General features: G+C 53.9%; 1 protein-coding gene across 1 annotated transcript in view; it reads left to right on the top strand.

The window, feature by feature from the left end:
• SLIT1 (slit guidance ligand 1) overlaps nucleotides 1-19,940 on the top strand; it is a 65,478-nt gene that overhangs the window by 13,916 nt on the left and 31,622 nt on the right. The gene's annotated exons all lie outside the window — the stretch shown is intronic.

Genomic DNA, 19,940 nt, shown 5'->3' with positions numbered 1-19,940 from the left:
AGAGCTGCCTTTCTGCTGGTGTCGAGGGCAGCCTGGGGAAGGAGAGGGAAGCCCTGCCTAGGGCAGGTCCAGCCCCTTGTGCCTGCTGCCACCTCCCTGCACAGCCCTGCCTGCCCTCATCCTTGCTTGTCCCTCTGTGCCTGCAGAAACACCTTCAGGGATCACCTCGTGTTGTGCAAGCCCCACTTCTGCAGGCCCCTCTGTTCCTCCTCCTGCTGTGCAGCAGTAGGCTGCCTAGGGAGGGCTACTGGGATTTTGACAGATATTCTTTTCAGTATTGACTTTCCCTTGCCTGGGGCTGCTTTACTCAGGCAGTGGTGCCACCGGCAGTGCCAGCATCGTTCAAACTGCAAGAAATCCTCTTAACAAAGCATTTTCCTGGCTCTAAGCACCACATACATTAGGAGGGGGTTGTGAGGAGGAGAGGATGCATGCCAAACTGGGGGCAAGTGCTCAGGGAAGGTGCTCACACCCTGTGGCTGAATAGCAGTGGGTAGGCAGGGTAGTTATGGCCAGGACACAAGCTCGCTGCTTATTGCATCTTGTATCTCCGTTTCTCAGCTGTGAAACAAGGATGCCAGGTTCCTGCTGGGTCAGGGTACTACTAGATGAAATAACTGAATGGGCTGACACTGCTAGTATCAGGCATGGGCATGTCTGGGGCCAGGCAGCTCTGCCTGTGCAGGCAGGCTGTGGATGAGCTGTTTTGCTCAGTGGCAATGCAGGTTTCTTCCAACAGTGCCAGGGAGGAGTCAGTGTCAGAGTCCAGCCGGAGGCAGTGTAATGAAGGGTTAAAACACTGTGCGGCTTGCCAGTGTGGGATGTGTGAAACGCTGGACCACTGCCAAAGATGGGCCTAGGTAATGGCAGCTGATAGCACAGGCGTTCAATTAATGATCAAACAGCATTTGTTGAACTCAGCTGTGCTGCGTCCTGGCGCCAGCAAGGGCTCATCCTCCTCCAGCCGCCCATTGCATAACAAAGACGTGGTCAAGAGAACTATTTTACAAATAGGAATCTTTCCCTTTTAATCTTCTGTGGGTTTTAATACCAGGCTCTTTCAAGAAGCAAACCCCAACAATTCACTGGGGAGGTGCAGTGCAGCTGCCCAGGTGGGCTGTGTGCTGTGCCCAGCTGCAGAGCTGGGGCTGTGCCATGGAGTGTGTGTGGCTCTGCGCACCCTCGCAGGGTGTGCGTGGGGCTGTGCACGCTGCCGTGGGTGAGAGGGCTGCCACCTCACACACAGCTGTGTTTCAGCCACTGCCTGTTGCTTCCTGCAGTGTGGTGGTTGTTTCAAACCCATTTTCTCCTGCTTGCCTCGAAACTGCTTTCTGACCATGTCTGCTGTGAAAACCACTACCTAGACACCATCACCCAGAGCCCTTCTTTTGCAGTGTGAGGCTGTGTAAACAGACTGGGATTTTTGTAGCTCCCCTCAGCTGTAGGCAGTGCTGTGTCTTGGGGAGCTTTGATGCACTCTTTGAGTGGAGTCCCTGTGACAAGCTGTGGGACTGAGGGTGAGGGACTCACTGAGCTGCCTGCCATCCTTCTCTGCAGAATGTTGCCCCACATGCTGCCTGCATTAGTGAAGGCAGGCAGGAATCTACCAGGGAATCTTCCCTGACAGAGCCTTGGGTGCTGCATTTGGGCAGCAAAGCCTTGCATGCCGGAGGACCTGCTGCTCCCTCTCCTTGTGGCTTCCCATTGCTGAGGTGCCAAGGATGGTTTAAGGGGGAACAGTAGGGCAGGGGGTGCCCAGGGTAGACCTTGTCTAGACACACTGTCACACTGGCTTAACAGGAGATGGGGTCTGGATCAATGCTAGTCTGACCGGTACAGGAGGTCATAAGGACGTTCTTAAATTGCCACAAACCTAGCTCAGGCTACAGGGATATGAGTCACTGGGGAGCAGGTTTAGGTGAAATTGAAATCACCTCGCCTTGAACTGAAATCGGAGCCTCTCTGCCAGGCCTTGCACTTACTTAACTGCTGAAATGGATCTGGGGTGGCCCCGTGGCTTGGGGCCCCTTCCCCCAAAGGCAGGCTAGAACCTGTGTTGGTCAGGATGGGACAGGAAGAGAGGGCTCTTACTAGCACTGTGCTCTTGCAAATCTTAGTTTGCATAGCATTTTCAGCAAGTGGTGCTGTGAAAGCTTCCCCTTCCCCTGCTCACTGCAGCCACCCATGGCATGCTCTTTGGAGTTCCTGGGCTACCTGCTAGGTCCTCATGTCCTTGCACCTTGATACTAGGAGGTCTTGAGTTAGCAGAAACTGGCTGAACGAGTTGGGCTGAGATCTGTTTAGCTGAGAAATGAGGCTGCCAGGCCTGGCAGGTGGGTGGCAGCTGAAGCATAAAGCCAGGGGTGGATGCAGAAACCAGTGGAGGTTGCTTAGATGGATACCCGGGTGCTGGGCAGCATGCTCCAGCCTTTCCTAGCCATAGTCTTAATGTATATTTAGTAATGTGGCAGCAGGTTAAGGCAGTTCTCTTGAATGTGGGGTGTGTGATGCCCATAGCGCAGTTTTCCACTGTACCTGGAGCATCATGGAAATATAAAGCACAGAGAGGAGGACGTTGGGCTTGAGTTGGGACAGAGAGCTGTTTGCCTGCTTTCTGGGTCTGAGTATCAAAGCCTAATCCGTGTTGGTGGTGCTTTGTCGTCTCCCAGCCCAGCTCGAACTGCAATTAGTCACTCGGATCTTGGCTATAGAGAGCATTTGTGCATGGGGATAAAGGAAGGGGCTGGAGTTAAACCTGATCTGTCAGGGCTTAAATAAACTGGGGAATGGCAGGAAAGGGCCAGCGGAATGCAAACCTCAAATGAGGGCATGGGGGGAGGTGAGATGCCTGGAGAGGAATGCTTTCCCCTCAGAATTTCAGAATATTGAACTAAAGCCTGCCTGGAGCCCCTCCTGGTTTGAGATGGTGGGGTGGAGGGGGTCGTGGCAGCACCTCAGCAGCAGGGCTGGGAGGCAGCAGGACTCTCCGTATGGCCTCTCGTTTTATATCCACTGCAATGAGCGGATAACTCATTAAGCAGTCCTGGTGGCTGGAAATGGTGCTGATCTGAGGTTTCACTGGAGAGTTCCTGACCCTGGTGACCCCATCTCAAACTGGGTTTAATTAAACTGTCAGCACTGGACAGAAGAACAAAGCCTTGTGCGCTTGGGGCAGGGTGGGGTATCCCCCAGCAGCTCACTGGGGAAGAACACATCTCCTGTGAGGTGGAGAGCTGATAAAAAATGGATCATTCCTTCCATTGAGGATTACCCAGGCAAGAAGTTGACCTCTGCTATTGCACTGCCTAGTGCTAGTCCCTGGTGCCCCACAGCCCTGCATGTAATGGCTTGGCACCAGTGGCCTGGTGCAGCCCCACACCACGCCAAGAGCCAGGGGTCTGCTGACAGACCTCTCTTCAGCATCTCTCCTGAGCTGGCAGGAGTTGTTTGTTGGTTTTTTTATTCCTTTGGCAGAGTGGACTCAAGCCCTTGAGTTTCTCTCTAAGCCCTTGGGAAGGGTGGGGAAGGGATGAGAAGAAGAGTTTTGTAGCCCTTTCTCCCCACCTTCCCTTAAAACCTCTTCCTGAAGTTGTTTTCAAGCCCTTCTGAGGGTGCTGGGTGGGGGATGCGAGGAGGCTGCGATGGCTGCAGCAGCAGGGTGAGAACAGCAACACTGCGGGCGCATCGTCAGGGAGGCAAAGACGTGGGCTGTCGAAATGTGCTAAAGACAGCCAGGATGGCTATAAATAAATGGATTTCTCCAAGGGAGAGCTGAGCTGGTGCAAAGCGAGAGAGGAGCTGTGGGTGCTCAGCCACCGGCAGCTCTGGGGAGATGCTTCGGCAAGGGAGCAGCAGTCCTGGCTGGATGTATCCCCCTGGGAGTGGCCACCCCGTGGTTTGGGATTTTTTGCTGAAAGCTGCTTCACACTCAGCAGAGTGGGAGCTGAGAGAGGATGAGCAGAGAGTAGGATAAAAAGGTCCTGTCTTTAGAAGGAGGAAGATTTAGGACACGGGCCATGGTCCACTGGTTCCTGTTGGACCCATGCCAGCAAAAATGGTGGAGAAGACAGTGCTCCATCCGAGCTGGCAGCCAAGTCCAGGGGGAAGGGCTGGCGGGACTGCTTTCCCGTCTACAAGGGCAGGGGCTCCCTGGAAACAGCATTAACATCTCAATCAGGACCAGTGGCTTTCTGAGACAGAGCAGGGACACACTAGATGCTGTAGGAGCTGGCAGAATTGTCAAGCTGCTACAAGACTCTCCTTCTGCAGCTGGAGACTGCAAAGCAGTAGTGATGCTCTACACTGATTTCTGTCTGGGAGCTGAGAGACCAGGGGCTGATCCAAACCTCCTCTGGACCCAAGGGTATTTGAAGATCTGAGTAACGAAGGAGTTTTGAGCTGAGTTGCAGAGAGCACTGCAGTGAGGTATGCTGCCCAGGCAGGAGAGGTTGCATCGTGGTAAGCTCTGAGGCAGGTTCCTTGTGTACCATCCCCACAGCTGGCCAAACCCAGCCCTAACTGCCTTTAGAAGAGCAGGCAGAGAGAAACGGAGAGCTGCTAAATAACTTGAGAAAATGCAAATGACATCCTTCAAGGAGGAGAGGACCACAACCATGCAGGAGGAAGCTGTGAGCTGAGTAGTAGCAAAACAGGGTGACAAGTGAAAAAGGAGCTGTCGGGGAAAGGAATAACAAACCAGGCCCCGCTCAGATGGGGCTGGCTGCGCGTAGGAAGTGTTGCTTGCGAGTCTCTACCAGTGACCGTTCCTCTCGGCGCTGCACCAGGAAAACCCTCGGATCAGAAAGGCAGAGATGGAGAAACGTCAGGACAAAAACACATGCTGGGTGGCCACGGAGCCATCCTGTGCCCCTGGTGGCTGTTCTGATGCCAGGTGGGAAGAGAGGATGCAGCGGGGGTGCTTACAGCTCTGCTTCCCTCCCAAGCTGGGGGGGGACTTGCCTGCCCAAGCTCTGGGTTTGATCTGGCATGGGATTTTCAGCGCCTGCCTGGATGTTGGCTCCCTAGAAATCATGCTATGGTGTGGGCTGGCTCTGGCTGCGTGCCGGCTCTCCTGTGCCAGACACCCGCCCTGTCCTCCCACAGCCGCTGCTGTTGGGGCTTTGGCTGAGGTTTGCTACCTCCAGCAAGGTTTTATGCTTGTTCTGTGGCTGGTGAGCTCGGTGTGTGCCAGGGAGCCTGCAGGCGCTGAGTGGGAAGGGGCCTGTGAGCACACCGTTGTGTTTTGTCTGTGCTGGAGCACGGACCTGTCCCTTTCCTGCTGTGGCCTTTGCACAGATGTGCGTGTGCTCGTGTCCCTGCACAGAGGTCTGCAGTCCAAGAGCAAAGTGCCAAGGTGGGAGCAGAGGGCAGCTGCTCCTGCAGCAAGCCCCCCAGCATCTCCCTCCCCACTGCCCCCCTCCCCTTTGCCTGGCAAGGGCCGAGTGTCCCTGGTGTCACGGTGCTCACGTGTCCCTGGGACTCTGGGTGCCATACCCCTTCGCGCTCTGTGACAAAGCCCCTTCTGTCAGGGACAGAGCAGGGCTGGCGGGGGCCGGGCTAGGATGTTTTTCCCCCGAATACCAATCAGGAGGGGGAGCATGTTTACCCTAGCTGGGTGGGGACTGCAGGGTCTGTGTGCTGCAAGACCTCCCCACCAGCCAAGGGGACAGGGAGGGGGAAGTGAGGCCTCGCTGAAGCTGCTGGGAACAAAGAGTCAGTGTGGCTGGTGACAGCTCTAAGGAAACAAATGTGCCACTAATAGGTGGGGAGGTTACCCAGGAAAAGATGCTGCCAGGCAGGCAGGCGGCCAGCCCCCTTCCTGACTGACTGGCAAGAAGTAAGGGGCTGGGGCTGGCAAACCCATCTTTAGGGGGCTGTGGTGGGACCAAGATGAGGCAGGTCTGGTGGCCCTTGCACTGCTGTCCACTTGGGCATAGCATCCTTATGGACAGAATAAAGTCATCTGAGGTTTAGTGCTGAGTGCCCTTGCTGGGAAGCTTGTGCAGGGAGCTGCTGGCTGCTTGCTTGTTTTCCCCCTTCTTCCTGCCGATAACATGCCACAGACCTCAGCTTTTTACTAGGGCCCCAAAAAGACTCCCTGGGGGATCCTGAATACAGCCAAACCTCAAAGCTTCATGAATTAAACGCTTGGTTAAGATAATTTTGTATTTAAGCACTTCCATAAGCTCTTTGGGACCTGACTCACAGTCACACACAGGAGTGCCAGGGTGAGCGTTGCTGCCATGCCCTGACCTGCCACCAAGCAGCTTTCCCCTTTGCTTCCCACCAGGCCTGGACCTCTTCTCACCAGTGTAATGGTGCAGACCCTGCATGGGCATGCCACAGTTCTGTTCTGCACCATTATCCTGCCAGCAAGCCAGTGCTGCCAGGAGCAGGCATTGCCAGCCGGCTGCCTGGAGATAATCTGTCCCCTCCCTCTGTGCACCCTGTTGTGCTTCTGACCCGCAGCCGACTCTGACTTTCTGGGTGTTGAGCTGCTTCCAAGGTTTCCGTGGAAATGCATGGGATTGAGCCCTGCTCCTCAAACTGCTGGGTGCACCTTTGGTCTGGCTTTGGGTGCAAGCTTGGATTTGGCTTCCACACATTATTAAAGCAAAAGGGGTCTGCATCTGTAGGGAAGTGCAGCTATCATCCCTCTGGCCTTGTTAACGTAGTGCCCCCTCTCCATATGGTATCATGAAGAGAGCATCCCTGCTCACCTCCTTGGCAATCCAGTACCAGAAGAGGGCCTACAAGAAAGCTAGGAAAGGACTTTTTGCAAGGGCTTGTCGTGATAGAATAGAATAGAATAGAATAGAATAGAATTAAACCTTGGTACCAAGTGCCCCATCCAGTCTCTTCTTAAACACCTCCAGTAATGGGGACTCTACCACCTCCCTGGGCAGCACATCCTAATGGCCAATCATTCTTTCTATGAAGAACTTCTTCCTAACCTCCAGCCTAAACCTCCCCTGGTGCAGCTTGAGACTGTGTCCTCTTGTTCTGGTGCTGGTTGCCTGGGAGAAGAGACCAACCCCTTCCTGGCTACAACCTCCCTTCAGGTAGTTGTAGAGAGCAATAATGTCTCCCCCTGAGTCTCCTCTTCTCCAGGCTAAGCAACCCCAGCTCCCTCAGCCTCCCCTCATAGGGCTTGTGCTCCAAACCCCTCCCCAACTTTGTTGCCCTTCTCTGGACACGTTCCAGCAAGTCAACATCTTTCCTAAACTGAGGTGCCCAGAACTGGACACAGGACTCAAGGTGTGGCCTAACCAGTGCTGAGTCCAGGGGCAGAATGACCTCCCTGCTCCTGCTGGCCACACTGTTCCTGATGCAGGCCAGGATGCCATTGGCCTTCTTGGCCACCTGGGCACACTGCTGGCTCATATTCAGCCTACTATCGACCAGTACCCCCAGGTCCCTTTCTGCCTGGCTGCTTTCCACCTACTCTGACCCCAGCCTGTAGCACTGCATGGGGTTGTTGTGGCCGATGTGTAGAACCGGCACTTAGGTGTGTCAAATCTCATGCCCTTGGACTCTGCCCATCTGTCCAGCCTGTCGAGGTCTCTCTGCAGAGCTCTCCTACTCTCTAACAAATCAACACCTGCCCCCAGCTTGGTGTCATCTGCAAACTTACTGATGATGGATCCAATACCCTCATCCAGATCATTGATAAAGATGTTAAAGAGCATGGGGCCCAGCACTGATCCCTGGGGAACACCACTAGTGGTGCTGATGATCGGATGAGGGGAAATAGATTGATGTTTGAGGAGTGCAGATTTAGACTAGCTACTAGACAGTAAGGATGGTGAGACACTGGAACAGGTTGCCTAGGGAGGTCATGTATGCCCCCTCCTTGGAGATGGTCAAGGCCAGGCTGAATGAAGCCTTAAGCAGCCTGGTCTAGTGGAGGGTGTGCCTGCCCATAGCAGGGGTTTTGCAACTAGGTAGTCTTTGAGGTGCCTTGCAATCCAAACCATTCTATGCATCTAGGAATCCCTGCTGCACTGGCAAATGGGAATTTGCAACCCATGGTAAAAAGTGATGGAAAATGAAGTGTTCCTAATGCTGGGCAGCAGTGCTAATTACATAGCTATTAAAACACAGGGGATTTACTTATTCCTTCCCCCCCCCACCCCTTGCAGTTCATTGCCTGCATTGTGCTGTGTTCACCCCTTGGCCACCTTTGGTCCCCTGAAAGAGTTAAAAGAGCGCTCAGAGAAGCTAATTCCTTTGTCTATGCATTTTGTGAGCAGAATAAAGGCATTTCCTTCCTCCTGTTTTCACAGCTCAGATAGCAGAAAGTTTCAAAGTAATCTTTAAGAGTCGTGAGCAGAATCAGTCTGTGGCAATTTGATTTCCAGGATGTGGAAGAAAAAAAACTCTTAGGCAGTGGTTTTAGGGTAAGTTATAACTTGGCCAGCACACAGCTGTGTTAGAGCCAGGTAACTAACCTACATTTGCTTGTTGATTCTCTCATGAGTGGCTGTTGGACCCCCATGTCTCTCCTGCTGGAAGTACTACAAAAAGAAGCCACCAAGAGTTTCCAGCACTGCTTTCTGTGGTGCTGTCAGCTTCCGTGATGGACCATGCAGCTTGCAGTCCCGATACCAGCAGCTCTGCTCAGTGGGCATCAGCTTCTTGCCCAAGCAGGCTGTCTGGGGCACTGAGATGCTTTACCAAACACCGCAGCAGGTGGGTAATTCTCTCACTGCTGAAGCACTGGAAAGATCAAAAGTGTCTGAGTGTGGCTGAAGAAGGTGCCTCCTCTCATGCTTGGGAGGTTTCTCGGTGCAACAGGGCTTGTAGGCATTGCCAAGGGGAAGCTGCCTCAATCCCCAACCTCAGGAATGGGTTAGGGGCACCCTGGTTTGGAGAGGCTGTTTCTCCATGTATGCCTATAGCATCCATGTGCAAAGCAGCTCAGGTGACAATAGTTGACAGCCTGTTGGGGGGTGGGCCGGAGGAGGTGGGGATTCATTTCCCAGATTCTCATCTGTCTTAAATTAATTATCATCCCAAGCTTATCCTCACTTAACCAGTGAGACACAGACGTCTGTGGCTGGGACACCTACTGCCCTGCCAGACCCAAGCAGCATATGGATTAGGGGGGTGTCTTATCAGATGCCTTCCCCATCCCCTTTATGGTTGTTTTCCCCTCTTTGCCTCCGAGAGGTTTGGTCCCCATTTGTGTCTGTATTTCCCCTCAGGACAGGAAAAGATGGATTAATTTATACTGCTCCCAAGGGAGCTGTTGGTAACCAAAGACATCTTGCTGTCTTTTTTTCCTGTAAACTGGGAGGCAGGGGGTGGCAGGAATGGTTTAAAATGGTTTCCTTGCAACTCCTTCTCATGTGGTCCTCATTGCACCTTGGATGGAGGCTGGCATTTGGGGCAGAGATAAAATTGCTCTGACTTTTACCAGGGGCTAGATGACAGAGGTTTCTCCAGGAGGTGCAAGTGGGAAGAGCTCAACCATTCTCTTGAGTATGTGAAACATGATAATTTTGGGATGCTGTGGAGGAAGAGTGAAAAGCATTTGCCCCATTGCACAGATGGAGTATTTAATGAGGAAAGAAGGGGAAGAGCTCCCAAAACATACGTCTCACCCTGGCTCTGGGAAGTCCTCCCATCACCAAACCCTTCCCATAGCAAAACTGGGAAGAGAACTCAGAGGAGTCCTGGCACTGCATCCCTTCTGCCTTCCCATCCCTAGCAAGGCACTCAAAGGGGCTTTTGTCCTGCTTCAAGCCCCACAGGTGGGTGGGCACTTCATCCCCCCTCCCTTACTCCTGGGCCCTCGATGCTTTTTCCCAGGGGCCGCTGTTGGCCCGTCGCTACGCGACGCAGGCCTGTGGGTCACCTCGGTAACGGGGCCCTGGGGATGCGGCTTGGGGGTCAAACCCATTGTGGGACCCTTTGGGGATGTTTGCCCAGGGGGCTGTTGATCCTGCTTGCCACGGACCGGGCACGTACCCAGCAAGACACTCAGCCACGTGTTTGGCTGGGTATGTGCCTGGTCCACAGCAGGCATGGTGGAAACACAAACCCAGTGCATGCTGTGATGGTGCACGCCCGGCACAGGCTGTGGGGTCAGGGCGCAGGTGCTTGACGCTGGCATTTCACCCCAGGGGTGCACCATTGCAGCTCCTCTCTGTTGCACAGCCAGGTTATTACTGCCCAAAAATCGGCGTCAGTGCTATTAATAATTACTGATCCCAGGGACTAATTCAGGACAGTGTAGCAGAGGAAGAGGGGATGTGTGCTTGTGGGGTAAACAGGAGCAAGCAAGCCAGGAGCAATCAGCGTGGCTGGCTGCGTTCCTGGGGCTCAGCAGCAGCGTTTCCAGCTCCTGCTCTCCAACCAGAGGCATTTTCACCTCCCAGCGCTGCCGTCCTGCTCCAGCTTGCTCGTCCCCTTCCCCACGGGCGCAGCGTGCTGCTCATTCCTGCATCCTACGATTTCACAGCATCCCCACAGCCGGGTGTTAATGAGATTAGACCCAAGCTTTAAGATGTCTCTCTCTATCCTTTGCCATCCAATTACACAGCCCACATGGTATCTGATTGCCTGCGAGAGGGGAGGACTGGGGCTGGCTGGGCTGGGAGGATGCAGCTGGTCTCTCTGGGTATCAGCCCTGCCGTGCAGAGTGGTTTCCTTTCTTTCTTTCTTTCTTTTCTTGCTTTTTTTTTTTTTTTCCTTTCCTTTTTCTTCCCCCACTCCCCCCTTGGCTTTGAGCTGCTTCATTTGGCTTTTTCATCGCTTCTCAACGTGGTGGCTGGGCAGAATTTGTTTAAATTAACTGCTTGAATGGCAGCATTTGTGTGTGTTGGTGTGGGGGGAGCTCAGACAGCACCAGAATGGATGAGGGGGATTAAAGGTGGCTAATGGATTCCAGATGGGCATCCTGGATGGGGAAACACCTCCACAACCCCAACCCCATTTGGGGGCCGCTGACAGGGATCTTGGGGCTGGGAGCCAGGATGCTACAGCAGGCAGCTGCCCAACCAATGGCAGAGTGGGTGCTCAGAGCACGTGCTCATGGGACCAGGGTGCCCAAGGCTCCTGGGTGTTGGCCCCCTCTGCAAAATGCCTGAGGTGAGCAAGCAGATGTAGCACAGAAAGCACCTTCCCTGGCTGGCCTGGACCACGGGGTGCAGCAGGCTTTGCTGTGCCTCAGCTCCAGCATTAGCTGACAGTGCAAATACAGCCCACCATGGCAGCACCACTCGAGCAGCAGTTTCTGCTCAGCAGTCTTGGTTGCAATGTGAGGGATGATAATATGTAGCCTTTGATGCCCTCCCCATGGGCTCTAGGATATCTCAGGGTGCTCCCTCAGTTCAATATCCCCACTGCTGCAGACATCAGCATATTGTTAGATAATTTACAGATGGGAAACTGAGTTCTGGAGACAGGAGCTAAACTGCCTGCATGGCCATGCTAGTTGCATTTCCCAGACCTGTAGGGATTAGAGACACGGTGACAGTCCTCCCTATTTCTCCAACAGCTGTGCCTCCCACCAGTGGCCAGATTTCTCCTCCTGGCATGCTACATGGTGCTAGGGCTGCATGTTCACAGCCTGTTCCATGGCAGTGCCCAGCTTGGAAACTTATCAGTCCCAAGTGAGGTAAAGCATGCAGGAGCAATGGGCTGCTGGGGAGCGATATCACTGGTGGGGACTGCGTGGTTGCAAGCAGAGTCATTGCTTTTGAGTTTTAGTAATGGCTAAGAGCAGGAGTGGGACATGAGGTGCAATCCAGCCAGCTGCTGGGAGTATCACCCATGCTGTAGGATGGCTCATCATTTTGCAGACAATTTAAGCTTCTTAGGAGAGCAGGCTTTGGAAGAGCTCCTCAGATTTAATGGGAATAATCAGTGAGTGGTACCTTACCCTGCAGTGGCTTCTTATGAAGGCAGCAGTTTGCTCTGGAGTGTCCAGCTGCATCCAACCAGATGGCCAAGACAGGGATGGAGGTGAGGCACAAGAGAGCACTCCTGATCCAAGAGGGCTGTGGCAGAAGGTGTGGGCTGAAGAGTCTGGGAAATGTGGCAGTGGGGTGTGTGAGATGGTTAGGAAGTGCTGGGCAACCTCCTTTACCTGCAGTCCCTTAGCCAGGGCTCTGTCTGTCAGCCTACCCAGCCCATCCTTGGTCTCACGTTCCCCTCCCAGCTCTCATTTCCTTCCACAAATATTGAGAAAATAAATAGCACAGTCTAAAGGGAATGTCCCTGCATCCCTCCACACCCAGCCACCTCCCTGCAGAGCCATGCAGGTGGTGACCTTGCATTCCTCAGCCCAAGGGTTAACTGGAGAGAAAGCAAACATTGGCTTCCCTGGGGGCTGCCCCAGCCTATGCCTGTGGCCAGGGGCTGCCTCTTGCCTGAAGAAAGGGACTCATGGAGTGGGCAGGTCCCCGTCCCTGACAGGGGTGGTTGCACAAATCTTGCTCTTCACCTGGGTAGCATGAGGTCCTCACAAGGGTCTGAACCCACTCCTTGGGGCAGGAGGTACCCTGGCACAATAAGGACATGTGAAGACACATGGCTGAGGAGCTGGAGAGTCAGCGTGTGCTGGGCAGTGGCTGCTGTGGGCACAGCTGGTGTGCTGACAGGGCTGCAGTCACCCCTGGGGTGTGCTTCTGTGCCTCAGGGTATTAAAGGCACAAGGCTCTAAAGAACTCAAGAAGTTGAAGGCAGGTAGTTGATAAGGACCCTGGAAAGTGAAGGCACAAGGCTGGAAAGGATTTGGGGACACTGCAGGGAGCTTGTGTGTGCAGTGCCAATGGCACAAGCCCAGCATCCCAGCTGCTACTGTCTGTCCCTCTCAGATGGACCCCTCCCATTCTCCTTCAGCCATGTACACAGTTTGTAGTCCAGGAGCTGCTCTGTGAAAGGTAGGACCTGTGTGGATGCCAGGAGCTTTTGTAGCCTCCTGCTTCCTAGTACAGAATGCAGCTTCAGCAGGGTTTGGCAGAAGCACATCCTCCCTCTTCCCCATCCTTCTTCACTCCCTCTTCCCTGGCCTTGTCTCTTAGCAACTGTCCCTGGCCAGGACCTGGGCTGTGCAGGGAGGGATGTGACACTTTCTATACATCAGTCACTTTGCCACCTCCAGTGACAGCCAGGTTGTTAACCCCTGTGGCACTGGCTGGGCTAAGGCATGGTGAGTGATGATAGAGCATCCCTGTGATGCCTCCACCTAGGTAGCAGCCGGCTGCTCTGCCTGCAGCTTGACACCGATCCTCACTACAATAACGACCCGGGAAGCAATCAGGGGGGAATTAAAGGATAATTAATGCCAATCCACATGGAAAATTGCTCTCGTCAAACAAACCTGATATCATTTTTTTTGATGAGCTGACAAATTGGGTTGATAAGTAGCGACTGTGCTGACATGATATACTGAGACTTCAGCAAGTCATTTTACTCTTGCCTGGAGGATATGGTGATGAAAACATTAATATTCTGCAAAAAATCAGTGTAGCATTTCTGACAATGTGCTTCAGCTGGGAGGCTTCGTGGGGGAATTGGAGCGGTTGCTGCTTTTCTGGCAGGGTGCAGCAGGGGTCTGATGATGAGGAACCTGTACAGGTTCACCGTCTCCGCAGCACTGTGGTGGTCTCAGGATCTTTGGTAGCAATGTTGTCTTTTGGCAACCTACCTCCCCCTGAGTCTCCTGGCCTCTCCTGCCCTGTGCCACCTGAGGGTGTACATTGAGCTGGCTTGTGTGTGTGGTGTATCTTGTGGCCTTCCAGTATCTTAAGGGGACCTACAAGAAAGCTGGGGAGGGACTTTTTAGGGTGTCAGGTAGTGATAGGACTAAGGGGAATGGAGCAAAACTAGAAATGGGTAGATTAAGATTGGATGTTAGGAAGAAGTTCCCCATGAGGGTGGTGAGACACTGGAACAGGTTGCCCAGGGAGGTGGTAGCAGCCCCATCCCTGGAGGTTTTTAAGGCCAGACTGGATGTGGCTCTGAGCAACCTGATCTAGCGTGAGGTGTCCCTGCCATGGCAGGGGGGTTGAGACTAGATGGTCCTTGAGGTCCCTTCCAACCCTAACAATTCTGTGATTCTATGATAAGGAGCCACTTCCACTATCACAAAGATTGGTTTAGAAGGAAACATGAACTGATTGGTGAAAGAAGCAAGGCTGGTGCTGCTAGCAGGATGCCTGTCCAGGGGAATGCTCTGCCTGAAACACCTGCACTGGGAAACATCCTCATGCAAGGTCATGCAGCAGGGGGAAAAAAAATGTAGGTCACAGCTACAAGATGGGGAACAGCGTTTGGGGACATGGTTACATTGAAAAAGACTTAGCAGTCATTGCAGCAGCGTGCTTTAGGATGCAGACTTCCCGCACTGCAGCGTGGGGAGAGATGGATGAGCAGAGCAGCTCTGGGTACAAGGAGCTGGGAGGGGGTGACTCTTTTTTTTTGGGGGGGGAGGCAGTGTGGAGGGCTCCACTGAGTATTGTTTCTGCTTAGGGACTCGTGGTTTAGAGAGATGTTGTGAAATTAGCGAGTGCTCTGAGAGGAAGTGCAGGATAATTGGAGGCCTGGAGAACCTGCCTTCCAGTGAAAAGAATTAAACCACTCCATCTACTTAGTGTATGCAAGAGGAGGTTAGGAGGGGATTTGATCATCCCCATCTCTGCCTACCTGCACAGGGATCAGCCTGATTGTAGGTGTCTCATTAATTTGTTTAAAAAAAAAAGAGAGAGAAAAGAAAAAGAGAAAAAGCCTAAAATCATTTGGTTGCTGGAGGCTGAAACCGATAAATTCAGACCAGAAATAGGTTTTGCTCACCACAGAGCAATTAACCATTAAACACTCAACTGGGAGGAGGTGGACTGAATGTCCTTTGAAGTTGTGAAGGAGGTTGTACTTCTTTCTCCAGTGGAGAAAAAGGGAAGGGGCAGGGCTGGAGCAGGAGTCCCAGGGACAATGCTGCATCTGAGCTGGGTGTGCAGATGCGTCACAGTGATAAAGTGTCCCCTTCAGGGTGATGGATGGCACCCCATCTACTGTCCCTCTCTGGGCATTGGCAACATCAATTCAGTGCCTCCATCCCAGTCCAGGAGCTTAATTCATAGAATCATAGAATCGATAAGGTTGGAAAAGACCTCAAAGATCATCAAGTCCAACCTGTCACCCAAGACCTCATGACTGCTAAACCATGGCACCAAGTGCCACATCCAATCCCTTCTTGAACACCTCCAGGGATGGTGAGTCCACCACCTCCCTGGGCAGCCCATTCCAATGGCTAACAACTCACTCTGTGAAGAACTTTCTCCTCACCTCAAGCCTAAGCTTCCCCTGGCGCAGCTTGAGACTGTGTCCTCTAATTCCTCGCAAAGCCTCCCTTTTTGCAGGTCTAGCTGAGCAAAGCTGGCTTAGGGAGCTGCTTCTCCATCCTGGATGATGTGAGGCAACCTCTGAGCAGGAACATCTTCTGGTGGGGATGGGTCTGCTGCAGCCAGGGGGACTGCTGGGGGGCCCTCCCTGGCTGCCCCTGCTGCTCTCAGCCAGGCTGGGGAGATCTGCTGGCGCCGGGCTTCCCACGCTCTCCCCTGGGGACACTCAGCTGCGGCCTTCCTGACCCCTGTGCTGCAGTCCTGTCAGAGCATCTTAGGCAGAGTTATATTTTACCAGCATGGTAAAAGGGAAAGATGGCTTTGCTTTAATTTTATGAGCTACAAAGTGCATTGCCTAGTTAGGTGCTGTCTGAGCTTCGCAAGGGCTCTGGCTTGGAGTTCATGGGGCAGATGGCATTGGTGGAGGAAGGTGCTGTCTCTCTCCTACACTGCTCCCTTGCCCATCACAACTGCTCTTTCTCCAGTGCCCCCATCTCCACAGAGCTGGGCAGGATCTGCTCCTACCCTGTTCCCACCCTTTTGCAGAAAGACTCCAGCAGTGACCATGGACAGCAAAATCAAAAGGGAGCACTCCTGGACTGTCCAGCCACGGTGTTTTCCTGGATGCAGTCCCCTGAGATTGTTGCTGGGAAATTAAGAAAGCATAAAGCTGGCTTTGGCTGGAGACTTGACTCTGGCATAGTCCTACCCTGGCTGCATGTTTGGGCCCAATGCATGCAGAGCTGGAGGGATGCTGAGGGGAGCTACTGGCATCCCGGTGAGTGGTGAGTGGGGCAGTGTCTGCAAATGCCCATGTGCCCTTGCCCTGATCCCCCAGCTGTAGGAATGTCTTTACATGCTCTGAGAATCTTTGTGCATTTGCAGCCTGCCACTGCCAGGCCTGGGTTTTGTGCTTCTGTTTCTTTTTTTCCCCATTTTTTTTTCCAGCCTCTTTCACAAAGACACCTATTCTCCCCCCGTGCCCTGGGGATTTACACAGAAAGCTCACCCTCGACATGGCAAAAGAAAAGCCCGGGCGGCTCGGGAGAGGAAGCTCACACAAAATGTGGTGTGTGGCTCTTTGTGTCTCCTTTGTAATTCCCTGCACAATGAACTGCCCCGGCCACCCACCAGCCCCGGGGTACCCTCAGGTGCTCCACACACCATGTTCTCCCTTGTGGCAGCAGGCACAGCTGGGGATGCTCCTCGCCGGGTGGCCGAGAGCACAGCCTTTGTGCTTGGGAAAGGGGAAATTTGGGCAGGATGGAGGTCATCGCCACGTTCCCGCAGCAGCAAAAAGCCCCTTCGCATCCCTGTTGGCCTCCGGGTAGAGCGCTGGGGGTCCCTTCGGCAGAGCCCTTCCATCAGCCTTGCTCTGATGGCTTTTAACATGCTAATGACCCTCTCAAGGGCAGGAGCAGCTCTGTGTAAAACCCATGTTCAGCCCTCGGTCATGGACATTTGCTTGGAGACACAGTGTTAAATATTTATCCTCCCCGCCTCCCCCTGCCTCCGCAGGCATTAACAATAGCGATCGCCGGCCCCTTCCCCCTCGCTGGAACATGTGGCTCCCGGACCATGACAGCGAACGTTATCGTTTGTACCTGTGAATTATTGATAAGGTAAAAGATAGTTCTTGGCAGTGAAAAAATAATGAGGAGGAGAGGCTGTTTGCAGCCTGTCGGGGCGGGCACCGCTGCAAGCCCTCTTCTCCGGGGGCAAAATGGGCGGCGAGACCCCGTTCCTGCCAGGCCCCGTCAGCCAGCTGACCATGCCGGCCCTTAGCAGCGTGTGGCCGGCCCGGGGCTGCCTTTGCGTGTGGCGGCTCCGCTCGGTGTGGGTCTGGCTGGCGCCTGTCCGCTCCTGGCTGCCCGCTGCCTTCCCCGGGGGATGTGGGCAGCTGCCTGACCTCCCCAGCCCCATGCTGTCTACAGCCTCCTGCGAGCTAGGAGATGCTCGCTCAGGCAGCTGCCTGTAGGTTGCAGAGGTGAGCAGGGATGTCCCAGCGCCGCGGGATGGCTGCCCACCCCTTGGTGCTGTGACAGGAAGGGGCAAGTATCGCCCGGCCCCTCAGACACCCTGGCTCCAGAGAGCAGATGGGGTTGAGCCTGGGAGAGCCTTTCAGCTGGCAGGGCTTGGGAAGTCTTCAGGGGATAGAGAAAGGAGAGAGCAGTTCTTAGGTTCATGGCCACCGATGTGCACTGTCCTTGTGTCCTCATCTGTCCTTGGAAAAAGGGGAATGAAGTTGCTGAGGCCCTGGAAAGCAGATGGCAGCCCTGGAATGGGGACTGTTCTTCAGCTTAGGGTTGTGCTTTGGCTGGGAGCTGAACTTGGTACATCTGTCCCCTGAGCTACAGAGGTGAGAGCCTGTCCCAGTCCACCAGCTCTGGCAGGTCTGGGCTTTGGCTGAGCTTTGCAATACTCTGGGATGCCATGCAGAAGGGTGCAGATGGCTCGGGGAGATCTTGTCATTGGTGGCATGGGCAGTCTGATTAAAAGCAGGATGCCTCTTTAATCCAAGTCAATGCCCAGCTTTGATGTACTTAGACCCTCAATCCCACTGTGTTTTGTGGGAAGAGCATATACAGGAGTGCCAGGGCATTATCATGCAGAGCCTGGCCCAATCTGAGTTTACATGTCTGCATCCCTACACTGGGTGATGGGGCACCAAGGTGCTGCACCCACTCCCAGGACAAGTGAGGGTCTGAGGGGAGCACAGCCAGGATGAGGCAGCCTCCTTCCTTGCACAGAACTTCCTCATCCTACTCTGGCAGCAGCACCTCTGCCCAGGAAGGGACTGCCCAGACCTGCCCTGCACCGAGATCAGGTGTTGCTTTCTTGCAAGTGTGTCTGGAACCAGTGTCCCAGACTCCAGGGATGCAGGAGGTGCTGTTATTTCTGAAGATACAAGAGTGCCTAGGAGACAGAATGGCCCTTGCCCATCATCTGCCATAGTCCAGACCATGGCTGGGGTCCACCTTAGCAGCACTGCTCCCCACATCTGGTTCTATTCATGGCTCCCAATGGCAGCTGTGTGTCTGGGAAGATTCCCATAAGCTACCTGCCTCTGTGGCTCTCTCACTGGGTCTCCTGAGGGAGGGTGGAGGTGTGGGGCACTGGTGATCTCTGTAGGGGCAGGTGGATGTCTCATGCCGTTCCCCAGTGTTGGCACTCTCACTGCCTCTTTCTGTTTGGCCTGAATGGTCTGTATACTGCTTTTAATTGTACACCACAGTAGCAGGATCGCTCCCAGCCTCTAATTTCCATCTTCCTCCTTGCCTAACCTCCCCACAGTGTTCTTTGGGTTGTGTATCCAAGGAAGAATTTCTGGCTGAGGACCATTACACTGTGCTTTCCACCAGCTCCCAAAGATGGGCTGAATTCCTGGAGGAGCCATATTCTCCTCTCTGCTGCTCCCCAGAGCACTGCTCTTCCAGGTGCGCTTGTGCAGGGGTGGGTGAAAAATGGCACTGCTGGGGCAAAGGCTTGAAAGTGAGAATTAAGGAGTGATTAGGAGAGCACACACATGTGCATCATGTCTGCACACCACTGGTTGTCTGAGAGTGATGTGTTGGGTGATGAGTTGCAGTCCTTGTGCAGCAGCATCTGTGGACACAATGATAGATGGTCCCAGGCAATGTGCAGGGAGCCTCTGGTCTGAGGGCACTCCAGCCCCAGCTACAAGCTGAAGCATGGGACCTGTAGTGAGGAAGGGGATGAGTATGGTTTCTCACTCCCACTATGGCAGAGCATCCCTGAGCAGGCCTTTGATCCCAGCATTAAAGGCTGGGGGAGTGTGAGCCCCAGTCCCCCTGCTCACCCTCCCGCTCCCTCCCTCGCCTCCAGTCACACAGCAAATACAGGCCAGGCCACACCTTTGAAGTGTGAATTTCAAACGCTCCCTCTTGTCCTCTCCCCCTCTCCGGTGTCTGATGGCAGGCACAGAGAGCAGCAGGAGCACCAGGCACATGAAACAGCCCTTTGCAAAGCCCGGCACTGCAGCTCCCACTCGCAAGCTGAGTTAAGTCTGTGGGCAATTACCTGGTGTTGTTCCCTGCCTTTGTTCGTGGCCTTTTCCATTGCAAACTGCCTCTCTGCTCTGCTTTTAGGGGAAGAGCCTGGCAGTGGAGCAGCTATGAGCTGTGTCAGGCTGGGCTCCTGCCTGCAGATAATGGCGAGGAATGCTACAGCCCTTCTGTGCCTCATGCCATAGTCCCCACAACTCCACCTGAGCATTGAATTCAGTTCTTACACCAAGCAGGTGTTGAGGGTGGAGGCACAGATGCTTTCTGTGCAAGGACAAAGCAAGGGTGCTGTGCTTTGGCTTTGTTCAGAAGCAACACTTGGGGCTGGGATCAAACCCAAGCCCGTTCTTTCTTGCAAGAGGGATGCGATGGGGATGGCTCATCCCACGCTGTATCCTAGGTGGCTGTGGGACACTCGTGTTCTTGGCCAGAACTGGGGCTCTCTATGTGCTGGAAGGATCCAGGCTCTTCCCCAAACGAGGCAGAGGCAAGACAGCATGTGTGAATTCGACTTCACAAGACATCAAATGCGCTGCAGTCAGATGGAAATTGGCTCTCGGAGCTC

The sequence above is a fragment of the Melanerpes formicivorus genome, unplaced genomic scaffold (genome assembly GCF_026170545.1).
Source record: "Melanerpes formicivorus ecotype bairdi unplaced genomic scaffold, bMelFor1.0.p_v2 SCAF_6, whole genome shotgun sequence".
NCBI classification, from domain to species: domain Eukaryota; kingdom Metazoa; phylum Chordata; class Aves; order Piciformes; family Picidae; genus Melanerpes; species Melanerpes formicivorus.
The sequence above is the reverse complement of the archived record's forward strand: the minus strand, read 5'-3'. Positions and strand labels throughout refer to the sequence as shown.